The sequence below is a fragment of the Rhynchophorus ferrugineus genome, unplaced genomic scaffold (assembly GCF_030347505.1).
Source record: "Rhynchophorus ferrugineus isolate W39M unplaced genomic scaffold, kcgeb_rfMv2 rfM6, whole genome shotgun sequence".
Classification (NCBI taxonomy): Eukaryota; Metazoa; Arthropoda; class Insecta; order Coleoptera; family Curculionidae; genus Rhynchophorus; species Rhynchophorus ferrugineus.
The window spans coordinates 35,267,998-35,281,492 of NW_027472585.1; the positions used below are offsets into that span (position 1 = coordinate 35,267,998).

The following is a 13,495-nucleotide window of genomic DNA, read 5'->3' on the forward strand; positions in this document are numbered from 1 at the left end:
CTACTAGCCTGATACTCATTGGAGTAATAGACTGCAGTGGAATCAAACGCATAAAAAATATATCGAAAAAAATTTGGAAAAATATATAGCATGAAAACGCTGTTCTGTTGGCGGATGAGTCCTCATTTCAGATTGGATGCAATATACGGGCTTTTGTGCGCCGATCAAGATGTGAAACAAGTTTAGTTAAGCATGATCAATATTCGTTTAAAACATTACTGCACAACAAAAAACGAAACGACTAAGATATCAATCAATATATATATATATATATATATATATATATATATATATATATATATATATATATATATATATATATATATATATATATATATATATATATATATATATAGTTTAAGGTTTAAATAAAATTTGAAGGGAATAAATCTTTAGTTGTTTCTTCTAGTTCCAATAATATCAATTATATCAATATTTGTTAATATCATTCAATAACAATAATTATCGACCTAAGTGCATTTAAAAACAATAAACAATGTACTGTGATTGAAAAACCATTTATAAATGAAAGTATAAAACATTTTTAGAATATTTAACCAACTCTATTTCCTAACAATATACGGACTAATTCATACAGATAGATAGTTAAAAAGACATAAAGCAAATTACATAAGATCAATGTGACAACAACTTTTTTCTTAACTCCGGCGGCAAGCTTCTGGCACGGAAACGGCCTCAAAACCGAAGCCGTTTCTTTGTCGGTTATTTTTCCTTGTCGCTTTCTTCCTGGCTTAAACGGCGTCTGATTGAAATGCAAATCGTATTTATTTAGATTTGTTTTTCCGTTTAAATCGGGTTGGAAAATGGGATCGGGAGCCGACAGGAAGTGACGATGTAATAAAACTCGACTAATGTAATTTTTCGGAAATATTCTACTCTTACCCCTTCTATTTTTCGTCCAGGAAAGGGAAATAGAACCTAAATTTGTTGTAATACGTTTTAACTGAGTATATATTGTACGTACAAGATACAATGTACGTAAATAATACTGCTGTTTTTTTATAACTTTAGACTTTTTTTAATTATTACTTTCTGTGTTATATAACTCTTGTACTGTAGACTCCACGTAATCCACATACGTAATCCAGTACCTGTACATAATCCACGTAACAGCTCAATTGAAAAGTCCCCGGCCTACCATAGTAGAACACCTTTTTTTTGGCAAAATTGTTTTTTTCAACATAATTCCCTTCAAGTGTGATACAATGATTATAGCGACCCTACAACTTTTCGATACCATTTTTGTAATACGATTTGTCCTTTGCTTCAAAATAGGCCACAATTTCAACGAGCGAGCATTCTTTGGTGATCTGAGAACAGAAAATAGTCACTGGTGGCCAGATCTGGAGAATACGGTGGATGAAGAAGCAATTCGAAGGTCAATTCATGGATTTTTGTCATCATTTTCACCGACTTGTGATACGGTGCATTGTCTTGGTGAAGCAGCACATTCTTTTTCTTCAAATACGGCGTTTTCGTCTTTCAAACGGTCCAGTAACAATATGTGATACTCGCTGTTGATGGTCCTTCCTTTTCCAAGGTAGTCAATGAAAATTATGTGTGCTAGTAGCACCATCTATGTGTCAGGTCGAGGACTTTTCAGTTGACCTGTTAAGTCGTCAATTCACTCGCAAGGTGAAACAACGTTTCGACGATAGTAATGTTCACAAATGGGAAATCACCAAGTTACCAGACTAAGTGAGTGTACTTTTGTTTAAATGTATTAATATTAGCGTTGGGAACTACCGACTGAAAATAGTAAAAACAATCGATGACCACAAAACAGCCGGACTAGTTAATAGTAAAAAAACTAGCGAGTGAAAATATGAATTACTATTTCAATCAAATACACATATTCACTGTTCTTCTACTCAGCGATAACAGATGAAGATATACGCATTCCTTTCCGTACTAATTTTGAGAGAGGAAAGGATGGATATAATATTGTGATTATGTGTGCTGTACAGATGACTTCGTTTTTAATAATTCTAAATTGGCAAATGGCAGTGTGAAAAAAAGTACAGAATAATTATCACAAATATATCTAATCATATTTTAATATTCGGAAAGTAAAAATGTTATAATATAATAAAAGTAATTGGTTTACTTCTATATCATACCAACATGTGCTTACAATTTTCTTTCAACCGTGCTATAAGTGTGAGAGAGAGAGAGAGATGTACATATTTGTTTTCAAACTTTTTTTTCAAAAGAAGAATAGAGGAATGACCGCTAAATAATTGAAACGTATTTTCTTAATCAATCTTTATTAACTATTTAACCATTGGACCATTTTTAAATACAATAATAATTTTATTTATTGTTAATAAGGAACATTTTACTATTAGGATTATTATTATTCCTTGAAAAGTGTATGAAAGAAGTCTTAGCATTCGAAAGGTTTGAACAAACATCGACAGGCTTAGAAAATCGAAAAAGTCAATAAAAAAAAACCAATAATGGCCAATATAAAATAAATGTAGTCAAAATTATTTTTCTATTTTTTGATCAAAATTTTCTTTTTACCATATTGCATTAATATTTTTTTTTAAATAGAGTTCCAAAATGCTACTTTAATGACATATAATGTATTATTATTTATAATCATACTATAAAATATAAAACCATATATATTACTAGCGTTGGACTATTGACTGAAAGCAGTCGAAGCAGTCTATAGTAAATAGTAACAGAATCAGGCGAATCAAAAATAGCGACTGAAAGTAGTTGAATGAACAGTGAATAGTAAAAAGTGGTAAAATCAGTCGGACCGAAAATAGCCACTGAAACAGTCCATAGTTGTTTTCAGTCGATAGTTCCCAATGCTAATCAAAATCATTACCCACCTAATGGTGGAGTTATTTTATATATTATAACAAAAGTAAAATTATTTTAATGAATTAATATAGGCAGAAAATATGTATACTACAAAATTAATAAAATGAATAACATTATCATATTCAGCTATCATTTTATATTAATGGAGGTGAAACTCGTGTAGGCCCGTATAGGGTCCGTTGAGAATATCACCAAAAATATCATCAATCTACCGTCAATTATTTGTGGCAAAAGCACTATATAGGCGAAAGCTTATATATGGTATGTGCCACTATGTAACATACCGCACGCCCTTTACAAGTTATTATTTAGTCAGCCTAATTATATAATAATTTCGCATTGATGAATGCGCTTGGTTTATTAATAGTGGTTTTCATATTAGCTGGAGATACACGAAGCGTTGTTCCAGCGGTGTTGTAGGGTTGTTATATCAGCGCTTAATGCACAGGAAATATTTTTAATAAAAATAAATATATTTCACAATAATTTAGTCAACTATTAATATTGTAATGAACATATTGTTAAAAGATTATATGGTTGTTGCGTCGTTCTATGTAGAGACGCTTTTATTATTTATGATTTACACGTCGATGAGCAATATTCCTTTCTTCGATGCTTAAGATAGTTCAGATGTCCTCGACGTAATTGATCGTAATGTTTGACAAGTAAACATAGAGTAATATATAGAGTGTTAACTTAATACAAATAATTTCAGAATTGCTTTGCGTGGTCTCAGCAGAAAGGCGCTGAGAACATCATTTCGCTGAATTTCATTGGTTAGTTTATTAAAAATAGGTTAATTACCTATAATCTACCTATTTTCATTGGTTAGTATTATAAATTTATATTTTATATATTATATATATATATATATATATATAATGTATATAAATAAAGAAATAATTAAATGTGGATATAAAAATTGCCTGCAATCTAATTGAAAACATAACATATCTCATAGCAAATATATTCAAAATTGTCTATAGCTTTTCCCCTTTTTTATTTATATTTTAGTGCTATCAATTCAAATAAGATGTATTAAAGTTTCTATCTTATTGTTCCCCCATACTGAAAGCCAATCAGCACTGCTGAAAGTCTGTGTCTGTTAATATTTTACCTACTTGTTCAACACAAAAATGTATTGAGACAAGTTATTATTATTTTTACAATGTTATTGCGAAAATTATGGAATGGATAATTAAAATAGTTAAATCGTATGATATACGTTAGAATGGAGAAAACATACCAAAAAGTAATACTTTAAAGAACAGCAACAAAAAATTAAAACATGATATATTTCAAAATTACTGCTGTGCTCTTATTATGGTAAAATTAGGAGTTAGAAAGACAGCTTAGGCATCTAATAACAATATAATAAAACAAGCATAACAATCTCTTGTTTATAAAATCAAGCTCACCTTGTTGAAAAAGTTATTTTGGTTAAGGAGCCTTAAGCAAAATATTAATTATAAGTATCTTGACCAATATACATTTGTTTTAAGTAAATGAATCCCTTCAAAATAATTAATTTTTAAATTAACTTTTTAAAGGGTGACAAAAACTTTTCATGTAGTATAATTACATTTACCTGCAATGTAATTTTACCATTGCCTCATTTAGACACATTTTGGATTTAGAGTGTGGATAATATATACATTTCTTCTGTTATATTGCTGTAAATAATAATAATATATATGAACACAAATGCTTTATATAAATAATTGTATACGTATCACGTAAAAGCAATGCTAAGTCACACAAATTCTTAATCTTGGTAACTTGGGGTGTTTCTTCCAAGGAAAACTACGTCCGGTTTTTATTTCCGCACAACCACTGGATACACAACACTTTTGAGAATGAAGATACATTAAAAATCGAATAATAGTGATTATATTTCAGACACAAAAATGCTAATCGTATTTTATTTCAGACACACAAAAATGTCGTCGTAAACAAACTGAAACAAACAGTAGCATTATAGAAATGAACCAATCAAATGCCTTCGTAGGTCAATTCAAATAAACCAATCAAAAAAGTGTTCTCAGAGCCACCATTGAATGGACCACGCAAAACATTTATTCGATTTTGCCTATTTTGAGTTAAACCTCTATATTCAAGTTAGGTTAAGTTAGAATATAACCGGGCAAACAGTATGGATTGTAAATATAACAAGATCTAAGCGTTTAAGGTAACATATGTAGTCTGTACAAATTAAAATAAGTGAATAAAGTCGATAAACAGTTGAAAATATAATATAGTATTGCCCCAACAAATTGGTCCTTGGAGCCGGATGCAATTGTGAATATTGCTAATGTATGTATAAAAAGTTTTGAACATACTTATAATTTACAAATACTGGCAACGTGGCAAAATCAAATTTAACTACTCAAATTAGGCGTTTTTTTGGAAAATTTGTCAGATCAGATGTAAACATAACAAATTAAATTTGTTGCTCGGCCCTGACTTCAAACTGGTCAATTGGTAGTAGCTAAAATTATGTTGTAAATAGATAAATAGATTTAGGTAGGTATTAAGCTAAATTGTGTGTATATAGTAGAATATAAAATACGTGTTGCAAATAAATTAAATAAGTTTCTTTTTATTTTTATTTAGTTATTACAACGATTATTATGTACATATTTTATTATGATTATTTTTTGAAGTCGATTCAATTTTTTGCTAAAAATATTTTATTATATTACGAACAAACTATATAGAAATTGTATTGTAGGTCATAGTTAAAGCCTGTAACAGAATCCTCGGTATATTAACGTGATCCCATTAGACATATTAGCAGCTAGGGCTTTCCTCCGGTTCAATTTGTTCCCGGACATTTCATCTGTGATTATTACTTCAGTCTCCTTTTGTCATTGACAAATGATAGAAATAATCTGTTTTCTCGTCGCGAAAAGCCAGTTTTTGGAGAGGACCGGACGCTTTTATCGCACAACCATTCAGCTCGGCATTCGCTCCTACCCGTAGGAGCTGCACAATACAATTACTTGCCATGGTGGCTTTTCCAACTTTTACTTTGGCGCCACAACGGTTAAGTGAATCGACGACTTTGGAGTACGTAACGGCGGCAAAAGAAATAAAATATTGAATCCCAGTTTGATTTCAATGAGAGCTCGATCAAAACATATCCAACAATAGAGTTTGGGTTTGTTTGCTTTTTCTTGTTAATTTTTCTTCGCTGTTAGTTTTCACAATGTTTGAAAATAATTGTAAGGAACTATATATTGTATTTCCAATAAATAGAGACAAAATAATTTCACGAAAAGTATATAAAGTATTGGGTTAGATATTAGGAATTTTGTTATATTTATTTTCGAATATAGATTTTCATATTTTCAGTTGACGCGTACAGAGCAAATTTGATTTTATATTTTTCATTATTTAAAAAAATATGAAATGACATATTTTTTTATTCTGTGTAACCACAATTATCGCATATCCTGCATGTATCAACAATGTATCTATGATTCTGTACTGATGGAGTAACTATTAGTATCAGTAAGAAGGAAGCCAAAATAACTACAGAATGAAAGTACATTATTGAAAATAATAATTGAGAACATGATTTAAAATGATGTATATATTCTTACGGAAATAAGCTCTTAAGAAAAACTGAAGAAACTTAACATAGTCTTTTATATTCGCTTATGTCGATGCTTGGCTAATCTATAACACTAAAGAAGTATAAGTGGATAAAAAAAGTATGTCAAAAAGATGACAAAACAGATAATGATAACAATTTGTGGTATTTTCTATATTTAATATAGATTTTTTATTTTCAATCTTCCGATATGTTCAATCTTTCTGAGTTGTTTAAAGATGTAACTTTTTTTTATAAAAGCTTTATTATTATTGGTTGAATAAATAATAACATAGTTAAAATAAGGTTGCCTCTTGGTTCTTGTGTCTTTGTTATTACCTTTATGACTTTATTTATGAGACACATTATCATTAGAAAATGTTTTTACTGTACATTTATTATTGCATCTGTAGGAATGTTCGTCGGGTCGGTCGATCGGTCGAAAAGTGTGGCTGCCGCTGCGGTTATCTATCAGAACACTCACTACTATTTTTGGAAGGAATTTGCACGGGAACTAAAAACACTGGTTGAATCAAAGTTGTTTATTTTAACTTGCGATTGATACATGTGGTCGATGGGAGGATTGACAGGATATTAGGTTAAGGTGAAGGAAGTACGGTAGCGCTGTGGAAGTGGTACTGTTACAGGGGGACGGTGATAAGAAAAGAGAGAGAGACGTCGTCCTGATGGTCTTTTATACCCTGGAACTGCATGGTACCAATCCACCGGCTTTGCCAACCTTTGTAGTTGTTGATGGTGAATTGGTGGTGGCCTAAAGGGTCGTGGCGGTCGCCACACATCTTTGGTACTTAAATAATGAGAATATATTAAAAGAATATATAAATCTGAACATCATACTAAAAATGTATTGCAACCAATGAAGTAATATAAGCGAGATAACAACTAAATAAAAACACTTTAACTAAAAGCATATAAATCAATTTCAGATATTGTTCATAGTGGAAAAGTAAGACCGTTTACTTTCTTATATTTCTAAAATATTTTCCCAGTACTTTTGAGGCTGATTTCCAGGTCCTTGTATTTCCAATATTCCAAGATAAACTGATCTCTTAAGATCTAAGAACTTATCATAATAATTCGATCAGAATTATTTCCATTCGATTGAATATTTTTGGTTGAAGTTTTCGTCCAATAAGCCTATGGTCAATTTTTCTATGGTCCGCGATTTAGCTTATCAATATGGCGTGTATTTGTGGAAAAGGTAACTTTGTCTTATATCTTGCAGAGTTATCATTAGCAGATGATGGATTATATCAATATGATATTGCAATATTTCCTAAAATATAGGAAAATATTTTCTAATCAAACGGACATTGAAATAAATATGTTCATTATTATAAATGTAACTTGTGGTAATGTTGCTTCGTAAACTACCATCTAAGCAAAAAATTATTTATTAGCAATAGTAATCTTAGTAAGTTAACACTAAGACAATAAGGTATTTGGTTATATCCTACTTCGCTACGATTTTAAAATAAGAAAATATTTATTCTACGACAGAAACTTTAACCTTAACATTTATGTCACTCTTTATAATCTGCAGTGAATTTTACTAAAAACTACAAACGTTACGACTGATTCTTTGTATAACAGTTCTATTGTTTTGGCTGGTACAACCCCAGAGTTGAACATAAGGTAAAGTGAAAGTAATTGCTTACTGACAAGGCTGAATATCTACACACTAAGTCAACATTTTTGTACTTCAGCTTGAATTCATCAAATATTTTCCTAACACATGATTTCGACCTGAGGTTAACATTAAGGGTCATGTCAAGATGTTTGGGGAGTATTTCCATAAGGGACTACTTGTTGATTTATCTGTACTGGCTTGTGTATGATACTTTTATTGGTGGAATCTCCAATAGCTAGGATTCAATAGCAATAATATTTTCATTGAATGTAGGCAAGTCCGTAGTGTACAGATAAAATACTTGCCCCAATACACTACCTGTGGCACCACCACCCACATCCTTGTATTATCTTCAAATTAGAATAGGCATCTTTTTGTTTGACTTTAAAGTGCTTGGTATCTTAAATTTGACTCTAAAATGTTTTGAATATTAATCTGGAAACAAAAACTATTCAATTAAAGTTTTTGAAATAATTTAGACATTTTCGGCAATAGTGATATTGGTCGGTATGACGCTGTGTTATGTGGTGGCTTTCCTGGTTTAGGAATCATAATTACTTCAGCCACCCTTAACAGTTTTGGTATATATTTTAGTTTGAAAGAAAGAGGCGTTTATTAGCTTGATGATCTTAATTAGTGCTTTGCCTGGAAATTCCCTTAATATTTTCCCGATAAAAGGTCAATACTTGAAACATTTCTTGCACTAATATTATTTTTTATTTTTTTTTAACTTCGGTTATAGTTACAAACGGAATTATCGCCCTTTACTGTCCAAAGACACAGGTTAATGATTTAACGTCATTTACTATATAGGGTTCAAACATCCTCTCCAGGTGGTCTGCAAATATGGTAGCCTTCTGCTTGTCTCTGGCTTCATCCTCGTTTTTATATCCAAATTATTTGCATTCAGATCTTCGTAGGTTTCTGATAGCTCTCGATAGTGAATTTTCAGAACTAGCATTATTAGCAAATTCTCGCAGAAATTGATTCATGGTGTCATTTTTGAATTTTTTAATGTCATGTCTCATTTGGGATGTAATATTAATTATAAAATTATATATAAAATCTCATTAAAGCAGCTGTTACAATAAATTACTATTGTTGGGTTGTTAAGGAGAGAAAACAATTTTGTAAATAAAATAAAATGTATTTTTTGTCTCCTTTGCATAAATTAATGCACAAAGGCGAGTTTGTTTGTTTAAATGAGTAATGCAACAAATATATAAATTTAAAGAAGTAAAATCTAAATATAAAAAAAATCGATACGTAATGGTGAAAATAATTTTGAAATGAATTAAAACCACTAAAAAAAATAATAATAACAAATTACTAAATCATATCTCTGGTCTAACTAATACCGATACCGATCGGGCCCAAGTGATGATTATACCATGACATATATGAATTCCACTGTTCTTGATATGAGCTTGTATTTTCCATTTAATTTTGATGGTTGTTTCTGTTCTGACTGTTCTTTGGCTAATTCTAAAGTATGATAATCAAATACTCTTTTTATTTCTGATTTTCTTTATTCTTGAATTCCACACTCCCGATGTCTCGTTTTTTATCATCGAATCTCGTCGTGTTCTTGGTGGTGGCTGAGAATATTGGTTCAAGAAACCTTTTTTTGCATTCCGATTCGTTCAAAATTTCGGGAAGGGAAAGACACTTGCAGCTAGGAACTTCTCACTGCGATAGAATATGTGCGTTACGGACTCTCAAGGAATACTCGAAAATTCCACGGTCTGGGGCCTTCTTGATGTTTATGGTTATAGCCTCCGTCAGAGGCTTTCTACCAGGTTAAACTTCTTACAAGCATCGTATAGTCCCGATATCTGCACCCCCATTATGCGAACACTCGATAACGAGTCGATAAGACATCCTTTTTGCTAGGTACGTGATTTCTGTTTTACTCTCTTTACCAGATATTCAATAGAATTCTAATAATAATATATTTTACCAAGTTATAATTCTTCTCCCATGTCACCAATTTTGCAAAAAACAGCTAAATGATCTAATAAATAAGTTAAATAATAAAATAAGACACCTAAACTATAAAACAGATATATATTATATTTATTCTGAACTTAAATCAAACATCTTTCTTAAGTATAAATAAACGAATTTACTCCGCAAATGTGATACTAATTCTAAAATTACTTTATGAGTAGTTATGTATGAGTAGTTATTACAATAAATTACTATTTAAACAAAAAATAACAAGAATTAAATAAGAATAAATTCCTAGCCCTAATACCTTATACTCGGTCGATAGCCGAGTATATTTCCTTATTTCGCTTCTCCATTTTTATGTATACAAATATCAAACGGCGTTTTATCTGTTTCCCCCAAAACGATAAAAACCGCGGCATAAAAATCGGATCTGTTGCAAAAAGCTGGTTAATAAAACATCAGATTTTCCGTCTCCAGTCGATTCCTTTTGATTAAATTCCACGTTGATGATTACGTGTTTAGGTCCCGAGAAGCTCGCGATATATATGTATATACTCTTTTTTTCTTTCCTTTCCGAACGCACCCGATTTCCACGGACGCACACAAAAGAAAAGCGAGGACGGCACCGGCGAGGAATGTACGGTTTCGGGTTTTCGGATTTTTTCCCCTTGCGGTGGTTTCGTAGGAAAATAGCGGCTCGTAAAAATGTTATAATTCCCGAGTAAATAGGTTTTGTGTTCGGTGCCGGAGAAATCTTACATATCCCCTATATACCGTGTCTCCCGTTATATATCATATAAATATTTTTTGTTGCTGAAGTAAGAAAATATTTTTAATCCTGAACGGTTTAGATATCGGGTTTGCGAAAAAATTCGTGGCGTTTTCTTGTAGGAAAATTTAACTAGATTATTACTAGAAGTATTATCTATAGTTTAAAGAAGTGACAAGGATGGATATCTACTTCTCCAAATCTTCTTCAGTATACTCCTCATTATTCAATTACTTCTCATTAATGTACCAATCCAAGCATGTACTAATGACTTAAACTTTTTTTTCATTAATTTTATTTTATATTAATTATGTTTAGTACAATTTCAATTTACAAATTGATTTGATACTATTCTTCTTTTAAACTTTCATTAAGAGACAAGCAAGGCAAGTGTGGGGTTTATACATCAGTATGTATTTCCCAAAATCATTTTACATGATGAAATCAGATTAATATCTAGTGACTATGACTAAATTTGGCCATTTTCTGTTGATAGTTTATTTTAATTTATAGATTTGTTACCAATAGCGTTCCTTATCATTCATTTGACTCAGCTTTAGCAGCTCATAATACCTATTGATGTCATTATTATTCTTCATCAACAGCCAGTTTTGTTGGAGCCCTATCTTAAGGTGCAACTTTCGTGTTTTGTATACTAGTGGTAAATTAGCTTTTCATGAACAGTAATAATTTACTTTATTCTCTTGTAGATTGTTTCTGGAATCCATCACTAATCAACATTTGATTATTCCAATGATTTTTCTTATTATTTTATGTTAATCCTGCTCTGCTCTGGTAATGCCTCCAATACACTCTACTTTATTTTAGAGTGTTTGTCAACTTGATCAACACTTTTTTGTTCAATCCATGGAACATCAAAACAGTTATCTGTAACTGGTATCTAACATGGACAAAATGTTCTCCATAAACTGCTCGAAAAATAAATAGTTGAATTAACAAAAGTTTTCTTAATAAAATAAAAATGCACTATAATGAAAATAATCATAAGATGTCTCATCTTAGCGTCCTATAAGCCCGTTACCAGTGATCTCTAAACTTTTTGAAAAATTATACATTAACAGACTCAAAATAATCGCAGAAGAGAGAAATATTATTCCAGACCATCAATTTGGCTTCCGTAATAAACACGGAACAATAGAACAAATTCATAGATTAGTCAACCAAATTAACAAAATCTTAAACGATAAAAAATATTGCTCCTCTGCATTTCTCAATCTATCTCAGGTCTCTGAAAAAGAGTGGCACACTGGACTGCATATTAAAATGAAAAAGCTTTTACCCCATGCGCACTTTCAACAGCTGAAATCAAGCTTCACAGATTGACTATTGTCAAACTATTGTCAAACAGTGACGAATACATCGACCTATACCCAATATATTCGGCTGTTCAGCAGGGCAGTGTTCTTGGCCCATTGTTATATTTATTGTATACAGTTGACCTACCGACTTCAAGACACTACTGTTGCAGCATATGCTGATGATACAGCAGTTTTATCATCACACGAGGATCCAATATCAGCAAGAAAAAAAGCTCGAACTTCATTTTAATAAAGTCGAATTGTGGTTGAAAATGTGGCATATCAAAGCAAATGAGACACAATCTACCCATATGACTTTCACCCTTTGTATAAGAACTTGTCCCTCGGTAAAAGTGACAAAACGCTTGGGCTTAAACTAAACCAAATGTATTGGCTTAGAGGGCGTCAATCAAAATTATCATTAGATAACAAGGTCTTGTTGTATAAGTCAATACTTAAGCCCATTTGGACCTACGATATTGAACTGTGGGTTACAACAAGGAAATCTAATACATTTTACGTATCCAATAATTCAATGCGATATCCCCTTAGAACCCATAACGAGTGTTATTCGAAGTGCTAGTGCGAAGTATTCTGAAATATTATTAGTGCGACTCAATGCACTCGCCACAGAGTTAAATATGCGCGATGACAGTCCATAGGTTCAAACGCAAACTACCACAATTAGTAGACACATAGAGTAAGGTTTAGTAATCTCTAGAATAAGTTAGAATAGTCTTTAGAATAAGATCGAATAGACTTAAGTATTAGTTAGAATAGTATCTAGAATAAGATTTAGATTATAACTTTATCAGCAGATCACTTATTGCCCAAGGGAAGATTGTTGAATTTCTAAGAGATTAATTAAAAAAGTACAAAATGCACAAAAACTATGTTATTCTCAGGAAGAACCATTCCTATCTAATATTACATAGCCAGTCTATCAAATAAAAAAAATAGCTGCCACTATTAACAAATAAAAATATCTATATTCTACATCCATATATTTTAAACATCACTCCATCAGAATAATGCTTCTTCAATAGGGGCACGGCATGGCTAATAAATGCTTACAAATTAATATTACTAACATATAAAGGAATTATTAGTAAAAGCATTAGCGAGGCAACAACGATAACTATTGTGATAATTAATATAATATGACATATAACAAGTTTTTAATATATAAAACAAAAAAAACAACAAAAGCAAAGTTGTACACTATTATATTTTTAGTTACCGACTGTCTGGTCGAGTTCAAGGTATGAAAAATAATTGTTACACAAAAACTAATCAAAATACTTTGGTGTACGCTACACCAACAAAACCCGTATTATTCCTGTCGCACA

At 31.1% G+C, this 13,495-nt stretch overlaps 1 long non-coding RNA gene across 1 annotated transcript; it reads right to left on the reverse strand.

Moving 5' to 3' along the window:
* Positions 1 to 6,981: 6,981 nt before the first annotated feature.
* Positions 6,982 to 13,495, reverse strand: LOC143198337 (uncharacterized). Its single transcript, XR_013006197.1, has 2 exons — positions 13,387 to 13,495; positions 6,982 to 7,262 (listed from the first exon to the last, which is right to left on the reverse strand). It is a non-coding gene; the product is annotated as an uncharacterized LOC143198337 (long non-coding RNA).